The 23,436-nt window shown below is 40.5% G+C and overlaps 1 protein-coding gene across 1 annotated transcript in view; it reads right to left on the reverse strand.

Annotated features, from left to right (window-relative positions):
- Positions 1–23,436, reverse strand: part of PROK2 (prokineticin 2) — a 411,215-nt gene that overhangs the window by 66,593 nt on the left and 321,186 nt on the right. Inside the window, exon 3 of the transcript XR_009505932.1 lies at positions 14,317–14,453. The gene's annotated coding sequence lies outside the window, so the exon portion shown is untranslated. The remainder of the gene's footprint in view (positions 1–14,316; positions 14,454–23,436) is intronic.

The raw sequence follows: 23,436 nt of genomic DNA on the forward strand, positions 1-23,436 counted from the left end.
AGCACATGAAAAGCTGCTCAACATCACTAATTATTAGAGAAACACAAATCAAAACTACAATGAGGTATCACCTCAAACCAGTTAGAATGGGCATCATCAGAAAATCTACAAACAACAAATGCTGGAGAGGGTGTGGAGAAAAGGGAGCCCTCTTGCACTGTTGGTGGGAATGTAAATTGATACAGCCACTATGGAGAACAGTATGGAGGTTCCTTAAAAAACTAAAAATAGAACTACCATATGATCCAGCAATCCCACTACTGGGCATATATCCAGAGAAAACCATAATTCAAAAAGACACATGCACCCCAATGTTCATTGCAGCACTATTTACAATAGCCAGGTCATGAAAGCAACCTAAATGCCCAACGACAGACGAATGGATAAAGAAGATGTGGTATATATATACAATGGAATATTACTCAGTCATAAAAAGGAACGAAACTGAGTCATTTGTTGAGCCGTGGATGGACCTAGAGAGTGTCATACAGAGTGAAGTAAGTCAGAAAGAGAAAAACAAATATCGTATATTAACACATGTATGTGGAACCTAGAAAAATAGTACAGATGAACCAGTTTGCAGGGCAGAAGTTGAGACACACATGTAGAGAACAAATGTATGGACACCAAGGGGGGAAAACTGCGATGGGGTGGGGATGGTGGTGTGCTGAATTGGGCGATTGGGATTGACATGTATACACTGATGTGTATAAAATTGATGACTAATAAGAACCTGCCGTATAAAAAACCAAACAAACAAAACAACTAATATTAAACTTTCATTGGGTTATTTGTATGGAAATATGTTAATATAAATGTTTCAGACATTACATGAAATTTCTAAAAATCTTATATGTTCTGGTATAATGTTATATAAGTCATAATCCTAGTTATTACTTTAAAATGTATATCTCAGAAATAACTAATTTTCTTGTCAACTGCATTATTATGAACTTTCATCAAATCTTTAACCGTGGTCATTTTTAAGTCTTTTGTCATTTACAGACAGTTCTGGGTGTACTCTGATGCTTTTGCAAATATGTTCCTATAAAAGGGTTTCATCTTTAAGAAATTCATGGAAAAGACTCTGACAAGTACAGGTTTCTGGTAACTGACTGTACTGCTGAACTGAATAAATAAGCATTTTCAGAACTCTAATGAAAAACTGATGAACTCATAAAAGTGCTAACAAAAGATCAAGATAAAAAAAATTAATTACATGGGACTGAGTGAACTGATGAGGATGAGTATAATTTTTGTGACTTTCTGTTTGAATTAAAAAAAATAAATCCCATAAGGACTCAGAGGCAAAAAATATACAAATCAATTTTCACTGCAAAGTAAAGGAGCTGTTACAGTGGAGGATTACTGGACTGAATGTCAATATTATGACATAGTATGGGTGTGTTTCGTGTTTGGTAATTGCAATCATTGTTGCTTTTGTTGTGGTCATCCATTTACAATGTTTGGTGTCAGTTTATTTATCTCTTGTAAAAATAAAATACAGTGCGTGTGTGTGTGAAAAAAAAAGTTATTACAATATTATTGACCATATTCCTTATGCTGTATATTACATCCCTGTGACTTACTTATTTTATAACTGGAGGTTTGTACGTCTTCATCCCCTCACTTATTTCACCCATCTTCTCACCATCTTCAAATCTGGCAACCACCCATCTGTTCTCTGTATGTATGAGTATGTTTTGTTTCGTTTGTTTGTTTGCCTGCTTGCTTGGTTTTTAGATTCCACATATAAGTGAGATCATATGGTATTTGTCTTTCTCTGTCTGACTCATTTCACTTAGCATAGTGCCCTTTAAACTATCCACATTGTCGCAAACATCAAACGAAAGATCTTTTGCACATCGAAGGAAACTATCAACAAAATGAAAAGGTCACCTACTGAATGGGAGAAGATATTTGCAAATGATATATCTGACAAGGGGTTTACACCCAAAGTATACAAAGAACTCATACAGCTCAATATCAAAACAAACAAACAAAAAAACAAACCCAACCTGATGAAAAAATGGGCAGAGGACATGAATAGATATTCTTCCAAAGAGGACACACAGATAGCCAACAGACACATGAAAAGATGCTCAACATCACTAATCGTCAGGGAAATGCAAATAAAAGCCACAATGAGATACCACCTCACACCTATCAGAATGGCTATCATCAAAAGAGGACAAATAACAAGTTGGTGAGGATGTGGAGAAAAGGGAACCCTTTAGCAAAGTTGGTGGGAATGTAAATTGGTGCAGCCACTATGGAGAACAGGAGGATAAAGGGATATAATCTTAAATGAAGGTTACTAAAAACATTAAGAGTAGAACTGCCATATGATCCAGAATTTTAACTTCTGGATATTTACCTGAAGAAAACGAAAACACTAATTGGAAAAGATGTTTGCACTCCAATGTCCATTGCAGCATTATTTACAATAGTCAAGGTATAAAAGCAACCTAACAGTCCGTCAGTAGACATATAGATAAAGAAGATATGGTATATACGTGTGTGTGTGTAATGGAATATTACTCAGCCATTAAAAAAAATGAAACCTAGCAATGTAATTTTAATTGTCCAGTCTGGAATTTTCTGGTCAGCACCAATGAGTTAATCTGTCATGTGGGCTCTCTCCATCCCCCAAAGGAAGAAGAGGTAATCAGTATTATGGACCCTCACCCTTCTCCTGAAAGGTGACCTGGCCTGAAACAATCCTTCTCTTTTGTAATAGCTTCCTTGTCCCACCCTCCTTCTGCCTATAAAAACCTTCTATTTTGTACAACCCCTCAGAGCATCCTTATATTTATTAGATGGGATGTTACCTGATTCATGAATCATTAATAAAACCAATTAGATCTTCAAATTTACTTGGCTGAATTTTGTTTTTTTTTAACGCTACCCAATATGCTTATAATATTAAACATTTATTAATTTTAATTTAAAACATCTAAATAGAACTTGAGATAGCTTTGAAGTGGGATCACATAGCCATTCGATGACTTTAGCATAATGTTACAGGAGAACTTTCACACAGTGTCTCTGACAATAAAAAAACATTATTTTGTCATACCCAAATTTTATTAAAAGAATAGTATTATTCCTGCTTAACAACCAATAATATTTGTAATTTTCTTTGCAAATGTGCTCTAGAGGTAGCTTTGTTATTTGTCAGATAATCAGGATCACGAGAGGAGTTCTTAAAATTCTTTCCTCTGCATCATCATGCTTATGATCCTAAATTGATATTTGGCAAATGGAATAAACTGATAATTCGCTCAAAACATTTTTTCCATATAACATTTAATAATTCATCTTTGAAATGGCATTGTTTATAACATTATAGCCTCAATTTTCAACAGACTCTTCAAATTATATGGAGGCCAAATCAAAATATATCGGATACAAATCGTGACGAAAATAACAACCATTATTTTGACGACAAGAATTTAGATAGGACTTAACTGAAAAATGAACAGAACAACACACTCATGAACTATATGGAGCTTATTACTTCTTATCCTAAAAACAACACAGAATTAAAATCAGAGATTAGTACAGACAGAAAAAAACCCGGAAAAATATGAAAGAAAAACAGAGCACATTTATCCCATTCAAACATCAGCTTCATTTGATTTCAAAGAGCTATGGAATAAATCAACCCATCTAAAGTTACATAACCCGAAAGGAAAATTTTTCTTCTCAGATGATCACAAATGGACCCCATGGAAGGAGAGGTTATGTTTGACTACTATTCGCTGCTCATCAATTTTAAATGTATAAGCATATGAAACATTAACATATAGACAGTTGGCTTCTTCTAGCCAGATCTGTGATTCGGACTCAATCAGAGTAAGTCCTCAGATGAGAATGCAGTCCTGCTTGGATGGTGTCTTGCAGAGGGCGCAGGATGCAGAATCCCACGTGACCAACCCCCAACCTTTGCCTGGAGACCGTCAAGTTCTCTCCCCCTCCCAAGAAGATCTGGGGCCTCTCCTTTTCCCCTCAGTTTCTTGGCTTGGAATAAAACTTGGAGCTTCTTCCTGAGGTTGCAGAAGTGCTCTCCAGGCCAGGCCCAGCTCCTGAGATAGGACTGCCAGATTAAATGCAGGTCACCCAGTTACATTTAAATTTTAGAGCAACACCAACTAATTTTTTTTAGTATAAGTAGGTCCCACAAAACATCTGGGATAAAATTATGCTAAAAAATTATTCACTGTTAATCTAAAATTCAAAGTTAATCGGGTATCTTGCGTTTTATGTGCAAAACCTGGACACCCTTGCTGGAGGGAACACTTTTAGGTGACAACATGATCATTCTGGCAGCTGTGGGGCAATCGAAAACTAGTCCTATAGCAAAACCCAAAGACTGAAATCAACATGAAATAGAACTTCCAGAGTGTAAGGAATGTCCTCCAGTATCAATACAAACATTCAACAAAGGTTGGTCTGAGGTCTTTTATATTAAAAGTGAGAAAAACTTAGCCCAGTTGGTTGCTTGGGGGAGGAAAGAGGGGTAAGAAAAATTCATACTGATCTACTTTTTTCAGTTTTTGAAACTGTAAAACCTTTATGTAACTATCACAATATAGCAAAGCTAATTAATTCTATCTCATTCACGTTATCCCATGTGTCACATTCCTGCCATCTTCAGATGATTGCCAAAGGGCATTTCTTGTTTTTGTGCATTAGCAAACTTCCTTTTGCCTCATCCTGTGAAGCCAGTCCCCCACAGGCTTTCTGCTGGTCGAGTGGCTATGATGACTTGATCAGAAGTATTATTTTGACCGCTGGGTGTGTAAAATGCTTTACATACAAAACTCTATGGGAACCCTCCTACACGGCTGGTGGGAATGTAAATTGGTGAAGCCACTATGGAGAACAGTACGGAGGTTCCTTAAAAAACTAAAAATAGAGTTACCACATGATCCAGCAATCCTATTCCTGGGCATATATCCAGAAAAGACAAAAACTAATTCAAAAAGATACATGTACCCCAGTGTTCACAGCAGCACTATTTACAATAGCCAAGATATAGAAACAACCTAAATGCCTATTGACAGATGAAAGGATAAAGAAGATGTGGTATATATACAATGGAATATTACTCAGCCATAAAAAAAGAATGAAATAATGCTATTTGCAGCAACATGGATGGACCTAGAGATTATCATGCTAAGTGAAGTCAGTCGGACAGAGAAAGACAGAGACAAATATATGATATTTATATGTGGAATTTAAAAAAACGATACAAATGAACTCATTTACAAAACAGAAATAGATTCACAGACATGGAAAACAAATTTGTGGTTACCAAAGGGGAAAGACGGGAGGGGTAAATTAGAAATGTGGGATTAACAGATACATACTACTCACAACACTGTAAAGCAATTATACTCCAGTAAAGATGTTAAAAAAAAAAAAACAGATACACACTACTATATATAGATAAACAATAAGAACCTATTGTATAGTACAGGGAACTATATTCAATATCTTGTAATAACCTATAATGGAAAAGAATCTGAAAAAGAATATATATACACGTACACGCATACACACACACACACACACACACACACATACATATACACACAACTGAATCACTTTGCTATACACCGGAAACATTGTAACTCAACTATACATCAATTAAAAAAAAATAAAACAACTCTAGGAGGTGGGTACTGATATTTCCATCTCACAAGTGAGAAAACAAAGACCCAGAGGCTATCAGCTTGGCCTTGGTGGGTGGTGTGGCTATGAAGGTAGGACTGGTCTTTAAATCCTGAGAGGAATTCTAGCCCTATGGTCCTCTATGCTACCTCCTTCTTCTCTGAGGCCCTGTAGAGCGATCTGCACGTGCCCAAATTCTGCCCATCATTGGCAGAAGGCCACGAGGTGAAAGTGAGACCCCTAAGGGGAGACTGAAAATTCAGGGGAAGAATTACTAGGAGTCAGGTGCATCCTGTTTTCTCCACTCCGCTTCTTTGTTTGTTCTTTCCATCAGTCCTCATTTTTTGAGGGATTCCACGCCACACCCAGTCAGAGTTTATTTTCTCCAGAGTTCTCTGTTCATCCTTTGGAGGATTTTGTGTTTGTTTGTTTGAGGGGTGCTTCCCTACAAATGCAAAAATATTCTCAAATATACCATCCATTGAAAAACTGCCCCCTGCTGTAATGAAATGCTTCCTTGGACTGACCATGTGATCCTGTCTAATCCCATATTCAAAAGCTATTTAGAAATGGGTTTTCTCATCCATACTTTAAACAGTTAATCTAGTCCCATTGTTTGGTTATTCTTCTTTGATTGGTTCACTCTGTTTTATTATACTGAACTCATTTAAGAGCTTCTGTTTTATAATTGTGTGGGACTGGGGGGTAATTCACTCAAAGGTGTGTACCCTATAAATAAATTACTCTCCTTTTGCTGCTAATGTGAACTGGTTCTATTGAAAGGAGGGAAAAAGAGCAAAGAAAGCTGAAGATACAGCTTTTGTTAAAGTGAGGAGAAAAACTACGCCAATTCTGTTCAGATAACACCTTTAAAAACCCATAGCGATTATACAAAAGAGAACAAAAGCATTTTAGGGAGAGATGAAATAAATGGTAAACAATCATACCTCCAACATAGAGAATGCGTCATTTCCTCATTTAAAAGAAGGTACTGGAAGTCAAGAAAATAGGTTTTGGTCTTAAGAAAAAGAACAGAGGTTGGGCTTTTTTCCCTGTGTTTTGCAGCATTTATAGAGGCCATCCTATTAATTAGCTATACTTTTTAAAATAATCCTATGAATCAGCTTTTAAAACTCCAAAAACTAATGAAAAACAGAAAAAGTTCAGTTACGTGTAATTTGCACATCAAGTAACTGTGCCTGAAACTTTTTATTCCAGAAAATATTTACCAATTGCTTTCTTCTTTTTTTTTAAATTAATGTTTTAATTAATTAATTAATTAATTTTTATTTTTGGCTGCGTTGGGTCTTCATTCCTGCACGTGGGCTTTCTCTAGCTGCGGAGAGCCAGGACTACTCTTCATTGCGGTGCGCACGCTTCTCATTGCAGTGGCTTCTCTTGTTGCGGAGCACGGGCTCTAGGCCCGCGGGTTTCAGTAGTTGTGGCACATGGGCTCAGTAGTTGTGGCTCGTGGGCTCTAGAGCACAGGCTCAGTAGTTATGGCGCACGGGCTTAGTTGCTCCGTGGCATGTGGGATCTTCCCGGACCAGGGATCGAACCCGTGTCCCCTGCATTGGCAGGCGGATTCTTAACCACTGTGCCACCAGGGAAGTCCCCAATTGCTTTCTTGTGATACCTAAGAATAAGGGCAGATTTCATAGTCATTTTTATTTGGAAAGTTGTTTCCAGTTGTAAATATCTGCGTGGAAAAAAGAATGGAGTCAATACTTTTCATAAACTATGTAATTTGATGGGTGTCCAATGCATAATTACCCTGGCATTATGCATATGTTACGGCAAAGAATGGAGATGATATTTCTGATGAAATTGTATCCAAACATCTCACTGTACCAAATTTATGAGAATTAACAAACAAGTTCAATGCAATGGGGAGAACTGGTACGATTCTTCGGAGGGGGTGGATGTGAGCCACTCCCAAGAGAGGCGAAACAAAGAAGAAATTGTGATCCATGGTTTTTAGCAACGAGACCCCTTTTAGTTGACTCATCCAATGTGAAAATGAAATGAAGCATCATCTCTTCTGCAGTCAAGAAGATAATTAATGAGCAACTCATTTCTAAATGAAGGCCTAAGGGAATAAAGCAACCAGCCTTGAATTTAAAAAGAGAAAAGTGGTTACATGTTGGAAAGAATACCAAGTCAAAAAATCACCCCATTATGTGGAGAAAAGGAAACCTTCTTGCACTGTTGGTGGGAATGTAAATTGATATAGCCACTATGGAGAACAGTATGGAGTTCCTTAAAAAACTAAAAATAGAACTACCATACGACCCAGCAATCCCACTACTGGGCACATACCCTGAGAAAACCATGATTCAAAAGGAGTCATGTACCACAATATTCACTGCAGCTCTATTTACAATAGCCAGGACATGGAAGCAACCTAAGTGTCCACTGACAGATGAATGGATAAAGAAGATGTGGCACATATATACAATGGAATATTACTCAGCCGTCAGAAGCAACGAAATTGAGTTATTTGTAGTGAGGTGGATGGACCTAGGGTCTGTCATACAGAGTGAAGTAAGTCAGAAAGAGAAAAACAAGTACCGTATGCTAATGCATAAAAATGGAAACTAAAAAAAAAACAAACGGTTCTGACAAACTTAGGGGCAGGACAGGAATAAAGACGCAGACATAGAGAATGGACTTGAGGACATGGGGAAGGGGAAGGATAAGCTGGGACGAAGTGAGAGAGTAGCATTGACATATATACACTACCAAATATAAAATAGATAGCTAGTGGGAAGCAGCCGCATAGCACAGGGAGATCAGCTCAGTGCTTTGTGACCACCTAGAGGGCTGGGATTGGGAGGGTGGGAGGGAGACGCAAGAGCGAGGGGATATGGGGATATATGTATACGTATAGCTGATTCACTTTGTTATACAGCAGAAACTAACACAACATTGTAAAGCAATTATACTCCAATAAAGATGTTAAAAAAAATAGCAATGAGAAAAAAAGGAAAAAAAAATCACCCCATTAATGTTTGAATTTGAGTTCTTATTCATTTGTTTTGTTTTGTTTTAGAAATATATCCTAAGGAAATTTACCATCTGATTACACAAATATATATATATATATATACACACACACACACACACACACATATATATATGGGTTTTTATTGCTTTAGGACAGTGGGAATTTTAGCAGTTGTTTTTTTTTTTAACTTTTATTTATTTATTTTTGGCTGTGTTGGGTCTTCGTTTCTGTGCGAGGGCTTTCTCTAGTCGCGGCAAGTGGGGGCCACTCTTCATCGCAGTGCGTGGGCCTCTCACTATCGTGGCCTCTCTTGTTGCGGAGCACAGGCTCCAGTCGCGCAGGCTCAGTAGTTGTGGCTCATGGGCTTGGTTACTCCGTGGCACGTGGGATCTTCCCAGACCAGGGCTTGAACCCGTGTCCCCTGCATTGGCAGGCAGATTCTCAACAACTGCGCCACCAGGGAAGCCCCTTATTCATTTTTAAATGAGCTGTAACCCATGCTGAGTACCTCTGCGGGTGCTACTCATCAACTGTAACTACCATCTTTGGTAAAGTAAGGAGAAACAGGAATACTTTTCCTTTTAGTTTTATTGCTATACGTTTTCTTTTAGATAAAGTCAGATGGACTGTGCACGTAGGAGCCCCTCAAATACAGGCCATGGCTTCAAGGTGAATCTGTAGACCACTGTTGGCCCTTAGATTTCAGACAAATGAAAAGCCGCTTGAAATGAGGAAGGGTTTTGGAAAGAATGTCAGCAGAGCAGAGGCAAACATCAATCTTTGGATTCCTCATCTAACATTTTCAGGCACCGGCTCAGATGATCTTTAATGATGGTAACAGTTAACATTTATTGAGTGCCAACTAAATGCCGAGTACCTTGCGTGCATTGTCTTTTTAAATTCTTATCCAAAACCATTGTGTTACCCTCATTTTACAGATGGGGAAACTGAGGTTGAGAGAGTGAAAGTTCCTTGTCCAAGATCTTACAGCTGATAGAGGTGGAATTCAAATCCATGTCTGATGGTTCAAGAGCACACATCCAAACACTGCTTCTCTCCAATTGCATGTGCCAAAATAATTAGGGTTGGAGGGATGCGACACAGCCATCGGCTTGGCTAAGGGATGTCTTCTTGACTGCTATGTGACCGAGTGAGGGTTAGTTCTTGCCTCTCCATGCTCCAGAAAGGTTCTGACCAGAAAATATTCAAGGACCAAAGAGGTCAATTCTACCTTTGAGAAAGAAGGAAATTCTCTTCTCATTTCTGAAAGATCTGCAGACGTACATTCGCTCATCCTCCCTAGTATGGGCTGAACTGGGTCCCCCGCCAACCTCAATTCATATGTTGAAACCCTAATCCTCTTAAAGAAAAAAATGATTCATGATACTTGTTCAAGGTGGTGAGGGCAACTTTATGAAACGAGGGGTTTGCAGTGGGGGAAAGAGATCAGCCCCCAAATAAATATAACAAGGACACGTGGAGATTTATAGACAAGGAGGGGGGTAGTGGGTAGGGAGGTGAGGGCGGGGGTGTGTGGAGGGGTGTCAGCAGATAGAAGATTACTAAAAGGCTATGGGGATTTTTGGTAGACCCACTCAACAGGAATCTTGCCAAAGACAGGACCCGTGCTAAGGCAGCCAGGGTTGGCAATGAGGAAACTGATCAGCTATCCAGGGTGAGAGACTTTTGTTAAATTGACCCAGCAGGATTCTTGCTAAAATTATACTAAGTAGGCCAAGGACAAAACCCAGGGTCAGGGCTTTGAGAGCTTAGAGCAGCCTGACTAAAGTTTGGTTAAGGAGTCACTGTCAATGACCAGTACCTCAGAATATGAGTGTATTTGGAGATTGGGCCTTTAAAGAAGTAATTAAAATTAAATGAGGTCATTATGAATGGGTCCTCATCCACACGACTGTTTTTGGAGACAGAACCTTCAAAGAGGTGATTAAGTTAAAATGAGGCCCTTAGGGTGGACCCTAACGCAATCTGACTGATGTCCTTATAAGAAGAGGAAATTTGGACTTGCAAATAGACACCAGGGATGCACATGCATGAAGAAAAGATCATGTGAGGACATGGCGAGAAGGTGGCCATCTACAAGCCAAAGAGAGAGGCCTCAGAATGAAAGCAACCCTGCTCGCACCTTGATCCTGAACTTCCTGCTTCCAGAACTGTGAGAAATAAATTTCTCTTGTTGAAGCCACTTAGCCTGTGATTATTTTGTTATGGCAGTGAAAACGAGCAGGACCCTGTGGGGTCCTCTCGGGTACAAAAGCCCCTCTGTGTCCCCCATTCCTTGTGTGTAGAAAAAGGCTTTAATCTCCCAGGCCTGCCTTGAGTTCAAAGGGCAGATTCAAGCAGTTACTACTGATAATTAGGGAAGAGAGGAAATGCAGAAACAAAGGAAAAGGAGTCAAGAAACAATAGTGCAGTGAAAAAGCAGAGTCCTAATTCCTCCTCAAGGGATATACCTAACAATCTGTTGCATAACTTCGAGTTGTTCTGTAGGAACTAAGACCCCCACCCAGGTAGAGGATGGTGACTGCGTGTTGAGCACAAGCACTTAGAACCCAGACTGGTTGAAACCGGAAGGTTGATGACTGAGATCCTGAAACATCACCCTGTTACCTTACCACCAACCATTCAGAAGAAAGTCCTGCATCCTTCAGCCCTTACCCCAATGTTGCCTTTAAAAACCCTTCCCTGAAAGCTATTGGAGGGTTCTGGTCTTTTGAGCATGAGCTGCCCATTCTCCTTGCTCGGCCCTTGCAATAAACCTTTCCCTGCTCCAAACTCTGATGCTTTGTTTCGTTTGGGTTTACTGTGTATCAGGCACACGAACTTGGGTTCAACAGCAGCCCTAGCAAAGAAATATACTCTCTGAAGGTCAATCTTAATGAGCATCTTTAAGTAGAAGAGAAAAGTAACCACTTAAGAAGAAAAAGAAAAAAACTGGAAAATATTCTGTTTTTAGATTTACTCACTTAGATCTAAAAGACCTTTAAAAATAAGAAGAATGAACTCCATTTGACCAAGTTTCTTCAGAATGGTGTCCCCCACTGAGACCCTGATCCTGTTGTTTTTGGGGGTTAAGTCTTTCATCTAATGAGACCTTTCCCTATTGCTGGGCCAGGTGAACCACAAGAAAGACAAATCTATATCATAAACCCACTGAACTATATTATATAAACAGCTTTCGGGAAAAAGAACAAAACACACCCTCTTATTTCCAAATGATTGCTTCAGGAGCATTTCCTTCATAAACTGTCATCAAATATCCAACCATGAAACGAAACTATTAAGTTACATTAATGTCTAATTAAATTCAAACTAGAGAAACACAGGAAGTCAAGTGCTCTGGGTTGTAATCTCGGATGCATCATTAATTGTAGAAGTAACTAGTAACTAGTAACGAGATGAGTCACATTTCTTCTCTGTGTCAATTCCAAATCTAGACAATAAGACTAATAATGCATTTCCTAACTAATATTTGGTAAGTGATTAAAGTGATGAAAATAGTTGTGAAATATTTGGAAGAACAATGGGCTAGGCAAGTATAAGGCAATATTATATGTAGCATTTTTCTTATTGGCTTAGTTAATCTCTATAAAAAATAAACTTTGGAAATAAATTCATCTAGAAGTATCCTCAAGAGAATCTTATAAAATATATACTAATTAGAGGTGGGTTTTTTTTAACCTATTACATTAAATAAATTATGTGACCTCTTACTGAAGTAACATATTACTATATAAATTAATGACCAAAACATTACACAAACCCAGAAGCTTTTCATATACCGCTTGGGCTGCTTGTGCACAGTTCTCTCAAATGTGTAAACTCTCTTCCAAATTTCAGAGCGGCTACACTGAAAACTTTCTATGTTAAAGACTACCAAGGCAAACTTTGTCACTCTTACTCATAACAACACCCTTCCCACCACATTAAGCTTGTCTTCCCGTAGCCCCGACAGTGTCTGAGCCTCCATGTTCTCTGTAAGAAACTCAGCCTCGGGCTTCCCTGGTGGTGCAGTGGTTGAGAATCCGCCTGCCAATGCAGGGGACACGGGTTCGAGCCCTGGTCTGGGAGGATCCCACATGCCACGGAGCAACTGGGCCCGTGAGCCACAACTACTGAGCCTGCGCGTCTGGAGCCTGTGCTCCGCAACAAGAGAGGCCGCGATAGTGAGAGGCCAGCGCACCGCGATGAAGAGTGGCCCCCGCTTGCCGCAACTAGAGAAAGCCCTCGCACAGAAACGAAGACCCAACACAGCCAAAAATAAATAAATATAAATAAATAAATAAGAAACTCAGCCTCTTGTGGAATTAAGTTATCAGGCGCATGGAAACTGTACCCAAAATTATATGCCAAATTTTGACCTCGTTGAAGCTTTGAAACAAAGTGTGTGTCTGTGTGTGTGTGCTTGTGTGTGTGTGTTTCACCTTCTGCCCTGCACTCATACTGTCTTAGTTTTTGTTCCCTGAGACAAAAATGTGAGGTCAAGTAGTTCATCCAGGAGATGGTTTCAGGAAGTGGGGGAACCAGGAAGTGAGATGGAGGAGGGAAGGAAGCTGATAAAAGGTATGTCATCAAGCAGGTGAGCAACGCGGGCAACTGTGGCTCATCCCCTCTGGGGACCTCTTGAGGGGGCAGTGTAGAGCACACCCACAAAAGCTGGAGTATTTATCCACAATCTCCCACCAGGTATCAGTTAATCAATGCCATCAGCATGAGCCTTATTTTCAGTTCTTCTTTCTCCTTCAGTCTTCTCATCCATTCTCTCACCAAAGCCGATGAGTTCTTACCCCTCTACCGTGTCTCATCTACACACGTCCTTTTCTCCCCCCACATCCACAATCATGAGTCCAATGGGCAGAGCTCCGTGAATCCTCCGGGCTGGGAGCCCTGTCTCAGTCCCACCCTGGCGCCATCTTGGCTGTGTACTACCATTCAAACACCACTGACAGAAGGTTATTTCTCTCTTTTGCTCAACTGGTGCACTGCTGTATATTATATTAAAGCCAAAAGATTTGGCCCAATCTTTCTTTTTTACCCAAACTTAACCCCAGATACGTAAACCTACTTGATGCCTTCTGTGGTATCTGTACCATCTCGCTGGCCCCTGGCCCTTTCTGGCCATACCATGCCATTCTCCCTGGGTTCTCTCCAAGTCAGCCATATTTGCCTTCTATGAGTTCTTGAATTTGTCAAGTCCCTTCCACCTCAGGGCTTTTGCACGTGCTGTTCCCCCCCTTTGTCTGTAATATTTCTCTCTGTTCTTCACTTACTAACTCCTCTTCCTCCCTCAGTTGGAATGGCATTTAGTTCAGCCCTTTCTAACTGATTCCCCCTTACCCAGCCTCCATTCCCTGTGCCCTGACAGGTCAGGTGCCCTGTTACATATTCTTCTAGCCTGTTTTTCTCCTTCATACCACTTCTCATGATCTCAGGTAATTTATTGATTAATTGCATTAACTGATTAATTCCATTTTAAATTTCTGCTTCTCCCAGCAGGCTGTATGTTACATGAGTGACTATACTACTCACCTGTGTATCCCTGACACCTAGCATGACGCTTAGCATACTACCAGAGCTCAATACATATAAAAGAATGAATATACACAACTTACACTTTCCAGCTCTGAAGGCTTTGATTTCTCCTCCCGTGATGGCTTCCATCCTCTTCATTTAGATGAAATACTTTGTAAACAACTGTGCTCAACAAACATTGTGGATGGATCCCCGGACAAGCAATTATGAGAGGGCTCTGTGTAAATATAAAGAACAAAATGCTACAAAATCATTATCATTCTTTATCTATAATCAAAACATCACATTGTGTGTCATTTGCAAATTATATGTAATGAAACAGTAAGATTTTCAGAGATTTGATGACAATGCTGGCAGTAGGAGACTATAGAAAATAAGATGATTCTGTGAACTTGGTTTTTTTCTTAAATTACTGCTAGATCTTTTCTTTTTCTTTTTTTACATTTATTTATTTATTTTTATTTATTTTTGGCTGCTTTGGGTCTTCATTGCAGTGTGCGGGCTGCTCATTGTGGTGGCTTCTCTTGTTGTGGAGCACGGGCTCTAGGCGTGCAGGCTTCAGTAGTTGTGGCTCACGGGCTCTAGAGCGCAGGCTCAGTAGTTGTGGTGCAGGGGTTTAGTTGCTCTGCGGCATGTGGGATCTTCCCGGGCCTGGGCTCGAACCCGTGTCCCCTGCATTGGCAGGTGGATTCCTAACCACTGCGCCACCAGGGAAGTCCCATCTGTGAACTTGTTAAAGCTTGTGGTTACTCGCAAATTTAAGGGGAAATGCATGCAGCGCTAACAGAAGTCAGACAGTGACTTAATGCTTTGGAAATTTAGGGGAGAGGTGTGACAGCCTATTGTGTCTCAGAATAAGTAATTTCAGCAAAGCCATAAAGTATACAGATGGGAAGAGAATTTGATTTCACTTAATTTTATTTGATAGAACTTACCACTTGAACAAGCGCTGTTGCTAAACTATAGGAGCTTAAAAATTCTCCTTTCTCCCTAATGGGGCCCAAAGAGAAATGTATCCATTTGTTCTATCATAAATGTTCAACTGCAGATTTGGGGGATAATAAAAGCTCTGGCCTTGCTATTTAATTATTCAGTTGACTGCTAGAAAGATTTATCTACCCAAATGGGCTTGTAACTCAGAAATGTTAATACATGTTTATTTAAAAAGATACTCATGTAATTCCAAGACAAACTAGTGTCAATCTAGATTTTTATTATGACAATGGCAATTTGGCAATTATATAAAAAGCTGTAAAAAATTTGGCAAATTCGCTTTTTACTTGGTATTCTCGAATACGCTTTCTGATACAAACACTATGTTCTTGGAACTTCTACATTGAACACTGAGAGTGAATCACTGCAAAAAGGGGTGACAATGAGACATTTATAAAGATATTTTTCTACTCGGCGATTATGTTTCTAAGAAGAGTTTAATGTATATTTCATAGTAGACCTACTTTAAAATATGTCCACATCCCTAAAGGGAAAGCCTCAATAAAAGCAAGCACTGTATTATCAATTTCTGGTAAAACTTTAAAATGTTGTCATTAATTATAGATGGAGCACTTTTCCTGCAATATATTCCTGTTTGTTTGACACCTGGCAGGGCCGGCACCAATTTATTCACTTTCTCTGTTACACGACATTCAGTCCCTGGGGCCATTATTTCTGAGGGAAACGGAGCAATATAATGAGAAGCCTACATAAATGATTCATACTAGAACACTCTAGAACATGCCACTCAATGGGAAAGGCTGATCGTCTAATCCAACTTGATGGCTGAAGCTGCTGTGGTGTCAGAAGGAAGGGATCCATTTACCAGATCCTTCAGATTAGCTACGTCCTTTCTGCAGCTGCAGAGCCCTGTCACCTTCCCTTGTCTGCAGGAAGTATTTGCAATACTTTATCGTGATGAAGCGTTTCCTGAAAACACACACACGCACACGCACACGCGCACACGCACACGCACACACACACAGTATAATGGCTGCTTATCTTTGGCACCTCCCACTTAGTAGCGACTTTCTCTTGTATTTTTAATAACCCCTGTATTATTTTAGAGGCAGCACATTTACATTTATAAAAAAATTACAAAACACAGACAATCAAGCAAACAAAACTTCACCTTCCTGTCACCCAGAATCACCATGTCTTACCTTTTAGTGCATATGCTTCTGGATCTTTATATGTTTGCATGTATATTTGTATCTATATATACACACACAGTTATGCGTATTTTTCTTTCCCAGAAGGAGATTATATTCTACATACTGTTCTAACACTTAACCTTTTTTGGTCAAACCTTTTTTGGTCAATGAATCTTGCCCTTTCCGCTTCAGTACATTTTCTATGTCACTGAAGATCCAAACCATATTCAAATTTCCTCACTTAAGCTAAAACAATTCTTACAACTGTTTAGTCCTATTTTGGTCAATGAATTTTGACCTTTCCACTTCAGTACATTTTCTATGTCACTGAAGAGCCAAACCATATTCAAATTTCCCCACTTAAGCTAAAACAATTCTTAAAACTGTTTAATCCTATCCAGGAATCCTATGAAGAAAGCTCTCTGGCTGTTATAGCCCTTATTTCTCTTCTGTCTATCAGGATCCCCTTTTCATGACACTGGCGTTTTGAAGTCATTGGGCCAGTTTTCCTGTGGAAGGTCTCCCCTTCTAGATTTGTCTCATTGCTCCCTTGTACCATGTAGCTGATTCCTATACTCCTCTATCTCCTACAGACTGCAAGTTAGATCTAAAGGACGGTTGGATTCATATTTTGGCTAGAAAACACCATAGGGGATTCTGTATCTAGAACTGCACTGTCCAATGTGGTAGCTTCCAGCCATATATGTAGTCATTTACGTTTTAGCTTCAATTAATTAAAACTGAAAATTAAGTTCCTCAGTTGCACTGCCCTTTGGACAGTGCAGATATGGAAAACTTCCCTCATTGCAGAAAGTTCTACCAGACTTGCTAGCTAGAGATTGAGTCTATTTCTTCACTGCTTGAGTCTGGGTTTGGGTCAATCAGATACTAGTAAACGTGATGCAAACAGAGGCTTGGAGATTGTTTGCGTACCAGCGGTTGCCCCCTTTGGCTGCTGAACCCTTGAGACTGCCATGTAAAGAAGCTTGGGGGGCTTCCCTGGTGGCGCAGTGGTTGAGAATCTGCCTGCCAATGCAGGGGACACGGGTTCGAGCCCTGGTCTGGGAAGATCCCACATGCCGTGGAACAACTGGGCCCGTGAGCCACAACTACTCAGCCTGCGCGTCTGGAGCCTGTGCTCCGCAACAAGAGAGGCCGCGATAGTGAGAGGCCAGCGCACCGCGATGAAGAGTGGCCCCCGCTTGCTGCAACTAGAGAAAGCCCGCGCACAGAAACGAAGACCCAACACAGCCAAATAAATGAATAAATAAATAAATAAATTTATTTATTTTAAAAAAAAAAGAAGCTTGGAGTGTTCTACTGCAGGATAAGTTACCCCACGGACAGTGACCAGAGCTATTCCAGCTGAGGTCCCAGAGATGTGAATAAAGCCATCCTAGGCCATCTTGAGAGACAGTACAGAGGGAGACCTCAGCCATCCAGCCATCCCTGCCAACTGCCTGACATATGAGTGAGGCCACCTGAGACCCAGCGGCCCCAGGTGAGCCATCAGCTGAACACAGAGACCAGTAAAGCTGCTCCAGACATAAGAACCAACAAGCTGACTCACAGAGTAATGAAGAATAATAAATGATTATTATTTTTAGCCACTAGATTTTTAAATTTTTTTAGCCACTCACCTAATATATAAATCTTGCCTAAATCCATAATTTCATTAGGTTTTGTAAAATTATGTTTTCAACTTCTATCATTCCTTCTGCATTTATTAACTGGCATTCTTTTGTAAAGTACAGCTTCTCTTCATCAATTGGGCTAATTGGCTATTCTGCCATACAATTTCTCCTGGAAAGGCAGGATAAATATTTAGTTTTTCCCTTTAATTATCAGTTAAAAAGTAAGGAGCTGTTTAATGGCCATCTCATACTACGCTTTTCTGGCTTTCTCTTTTTTGAATGCCTTTATGAAGTCATGAATTTTATATATTAAACACATTTTATCTATATCTATAATCATTATTCTTTTTGATGCCCCAATTGCCCCAATTTTGGCCATTGGGAGCCCTTTCAGACCACCTTTTATGTCATTTTGATACAAGTCTATTAACCTTAGAAAGCTTCCTTTCCTTCTGTCAGAATAAGCTATCTCAAGTTCATCCTGCATCTTCCCTGCCCCAGACCTAGAACCAGCCATATCTCTTAGGAGTCCTGGCGATGTACTGATGTGCACAATCTGGGTGACAATCTATCCTGAGGTGACAATGCTTGCACCATTCCATTTATAGAGATGTGATTTGAGCGTACACGTCCTCTTCCCTTTCTCCGACCCCTACTTTTGTTCTTTGTTCTCAAATCTGCTCACAGCACTTCTCACTCAAGATGCAACCCTCTTCTGTGTTCGACCATCTGGCGGATTTGCAGCTTATAACACGTTTCAGAATCTCCCTTCCTTCCTGTTGCACCAGTATTGATTTCACACCAGTTCTGCTACCTCTGGGTTTGGCGTTTTCTCTGCCTCTTAGTATTGCTGAAGATGTTGTAAATGAGTTTTGATTTTTCTTATCCCTGATGCTCTCCTTGCTTTTCAGAAAATGAAGCAGAAAGATTACAAACTGGGCTGCCTTCAATCCCTATACTCAATCCTCAATCCAAACAAGGGTTGGGCAAGTGATCCAGGTCAGGTTAATCGGAAGGTTCATCTTCCTGATCATGGGTTTTGGTCAGGAAAGGACACTAACTCAACTCTATCTAATCAAAAGCCATCTGGGACTTATGCTGGCATGATTGAGCTAGAGGAGCTGAACGAATAAAAGCCTGGAATTGCTAGAAGCTACTGGCTCTCTCATGGAGAGAATCTGGCTGAGACTGATGCCATCATGGAGGAGAGAATTGAAAGGTAGAAAGGGACAGACATCTGAGGGCCTCATTTGGGCTCCTGGGTCCAGCCTTACCTGGAACCAGACCAAACCTATGTTTTTTCACTTACATAATTTTTAGAAGTCCTTTTAATGAAATAAAACAATGAACATGAAGTGGTTATCCTAGTGAGTGGCACACAAGAAGTCCCAATATATGCTATCATTATTATTTTTGAAAACTTATTTGAGCTAGGTTTCTATCATTTGCAAGTGCAATATTAACAACAAAAAAATAATACCAAAGATTTTTGAGAATTGTGCTAGGCACTTTACATATTACTTCACTAAATCCTCACTTCAAGCCTTGAGATAAGTATTCTTAGTCCCATTTTAAAGACTTAAAAAGGAGCTAAGGCTTCAATGAGCCTAGGTAAGCTGGTCACAGAGTTAGTGAGTGGTAGTGCTGGAATTTCAACCTTAGCAGTTTGAGTCCAGAATCCAAGCTCCAAATGGCTTAAAAATTCTTGGCGATTTAAATATAATTAAAAGTATAGGCACTTAATCGAAAGCAGCCAGAAAATCACCTGTAACATTACGCTTAGTCAAGAAATATGTCTGTGTATTTAGAATCTACGCTTTGTTAACGGCTCATGAAGTTAGAAGCTGTGCTGATATCCTCCCGATAGTGTACCATAATGACTTCACACCAGATTTTATAATCGAATGCTCAATTTCACTTTGCAGAATTCTTCATGTTAATTTCTTTGAAAACTGCTAGTTGAAATAATTAGCAGAGTAGCTGAACGACTGAACCTATGGGATAAGGAAGACCAGATTTCCAGGAAAATGCCTTGTTGGTTGAGGGGGAATTCTGTTCATCTTTCTCTCGCTCCCGACGCAATGAAATTTCCCCTCCCAGACAAATATGAACAGCATGTGTCAAAATATGCACTCTTTACCATTTAATTAAAATGATTCCATTAAAGTGTTATAAATTGAATTCAATTACTACCCATTTTTCTTTTTAAATATGCTTAATAAGAAGTAAGTTTAACCAAAGTGATGTTATCGTTAAAGATTCATTTTCACCCCATTCCTTCACAGCACCTTTGTCATGATCATCTCATTAACAGGCACTAATGCTTTTCTACATCCTTGCTAAAGAAAGAAAAAGGAAAAAAAAAATGAAAATACTCTATCCCATCAACATCTAATTAGAACTTCTCTGGGGAAAGGCATTTTAAAACAAAGTATAAATATGTTGCTTTGATAATGATAATTCTCTTTAGTTTATAGCCAGCCTGCCTATGGGAAATTAGTCATGGAGACACCAAAACAGCAGTAAGATTCTAATTTACTTCTATACATTTTCAGCCAGTATGCAATAATACTATGGGTTAGGTACAATTTTTAGCCATTTTACAAATAAGGAATCACAGGCTTAGAGAGGTTAAGTAAGCTGACAAGTACACAGCTCGGAAATGAAAGGATATAAACCTGGATGAGGCCAACATTTACCCTTGTAAATTCTAATTTTTTTCTCTTTTAATAAGAATTCACTGAAATGTTGGGAATTACAGAAATACTCCACAGAGGAGAACTCACATCTGCTCCAAGAGTAGTTACTTCCAGTGTCTGTAGTCCTGAACTCATTCTGAGGATGAGTTAAGTGGTTAAGAACTTATCTTAAATGCTTCCCAGGAGACCGTCTATAAGTCAGGGATCAACTGAAGCCCCCCACCAAGGAATCAACGTCTCCCTGAAGGGGGAGAAAAGTTTTCCCTAGCTGAGTATAGTTCCCGGGGTACCTGTGAGGTCCCAAGGGTGACCAACAGTGGTAACGTCCATTTGCTTAAAGGGAAGCCCAGCACCTCACTACCTCACCCAACATACACCCACCCAAATGGCCAGGACCCGACCATCACAGCGAACCAGTCCCAGTTCCCCAGCTGGGGCTGCTCACTGTGTGTGAAGCCATCAGTCAGTGGGGAGCTCTCTACCACGCCCGATCTAGTCTTTCCTCTAACCTGATGTGAAGGAAATCCGCCCTGGCCAACACACACAATCTCTATAAGAAACATGTAAATAGCTCTGATAAATTTTTCAGATGTAGGATAGCTTCTGTCTAGCTTTCAGAGAAAGAAATTTTCTCACCCCGTTCTGACACACTCTCACTTTATAGGACTAAACAGAACACAGACCGGCTGCAATGTCTGCCTTTGGGTGACTTCCCAGATTTAGATATTGACTCCCAAGTCTCTAGCACTGCCCACCAGAGGGGATCTCCTAGAACAAAGGCTGACTTTGGTCCCAAGATAATCTCTACCCTAGAGAGCAAACACTTTGAAATCTTAAAAGTGACAGTTGTTTCTTTTTTAAAATAAATTTATTATTTATTTACTTATTTTTGGCTGCGTTTGGTCTTCGGTTGCTGCGTGTGGGCTTTCTCTAGTTGCGGCGAGTGGGAGCTACTCTTCGTTGCGGTGTGCGGGCTTCTCATAGCAGTGGCTTCTCTTGTTGCGGAGCAAGGGCTCTGGGCACATGGGATTCAGTAGGTGTGGCATGCGGGCTCAGTAGCTGTGGCTCGCGGGCTCTAGAGTGCAGGCTCAGTAGTTGTGGCGCATGGGCTTAGTTGCTCTGCAGCACGTGGGATCTTCCCGGACCAGGGCTCGAACCCGTGTCCCCTGCATTGGCAGGCGGATTCCTAACCACAGCGTCACCAGGGAAGTCCCAAACTGACAGTTTTTAACTTAAAAAAAAAAAGTTTAACCTCTGCCTCTGCCAGCTCTTAGAACTCCATTCCATATGGAACACACAGCCACACAGATGCTTGGTGTCAGGCAAGGCAAAGTGGCAAAGCCCCAAAGGCTGTGACTGCCACACATGGACCATCTTATACAAATGGAAAGTTAATTCCAAATACTTCATGATTTCATGCTGGGGTTCATGAGCACCTTAGGTTGCAATGAATCCAGTTTTCACCCAGGGTAGGGTATTAGAGAGATCTACATGGAGACCCACATGGCTTCCACTTTCCAGAAGTGGTCAGCAGTCCCATGGCTGAAAGTAGTCCCCCTGATCTTCTACGGCACTTGTCTGAAATCTCAAGGTCACTGCCACCTTCCACTTCATCTTTATTTTGGAGGTAGTATATAGTAAGGCTGCAGGGACTTAGCGTGGACCTACTCCATCATACTTCAGCCCAGGAGAGCAATGAAGGTAGTCTTGGGAGGAAGCATTCCACCAATGACTAGCCAAGCAGCATCCAGGAAAGGCCCACAGAGTACGAGGCACCAGGTTGAGGGCCAAGAAAGAGAGCTGAGATACAGAATTCTTGCTTCTGAAAGCTCACAGCCTGCTGGAGAAATCAAGGGGGAATCTTGGTTGTGGGGTAAGCAGGGTGGATGTTTATGATACGACTTGGAGGTGTGGCAAGACTCCCCTTGCCTAACAGTCCCTCCTTATCTGACTATGGGGCTTGGAATCTCTCAGACTCTGGGGCTGGATCAAGCTGTATCTGAAGCAGTCCTTGGCTCCTTAAAGCCCAGCTCCTGATTCTTAAGTGAAAACAGTCACTTCTCACTCTGTTTTCAGGTTAATCCTGAATGAAAGGCAGGATCCCTTAAAACCAACCACCGATGGTTCAAAATTCATTCTTTTTTTTAGTTAAAAAAGGGTCTGGACATTGAGGAGAGCATGGACCCCAAGGCAGATACAACCTACACATTTTGGGGGCCCACAGTCTGGTGGGCAACACGGATAGTTAAACCAGTGACTGTAGCGCAGTGTGTTGACGACTATGAGGAGAGACTACACACAGCTTGGGAAGTGCACAGCAGGGGGACTGAACCTGATTTGGGGGTAGATCTGAGCTGAGACCCGAAGGATGAATAAAGACCCTCAGGGAAGAGGGCGGCTCCATGTCACAATGGTTAGAATGGTGGGATCTAGGATCTGATGGCCTAGGGTTCAAATCCTAGGCAAGTCGATTAACCCATCTCAGCCTCAGTTTCCACATTTTAAAAATGGGAATAGGAATAATAATTCTTACCTCATAAGTAACTGTCCTCAGAGGTAAAGATTAAGTAGGATATATATAAAGTTCACTAGCAGAGTAACTGACACATAAGAAGGCTTCGTAAGGAGAATAATTTTTAACGATGGGAGTAAGAAATATTTCTCAACATTGAAGGAATGGCAAGTGTGACAGCCTGTAGCTCAAGGAGAGCAAAAATGAA

This window comes from Balaenoptera ricei, chromosome 11, assembly GCF_028023285.1.
Source record: "Balaenoptera ricei isolate mBalRic1 chromosome 11, mBalRic1.hap2, whole genome shotgun sequence".
Taxonomy (NCBI): Eukaryota; Metazoa; Chordata; class Mammalia; order Artiodactyla; family Balaenopteridae; genus Balaenoptera; species Balaenoptera ricei.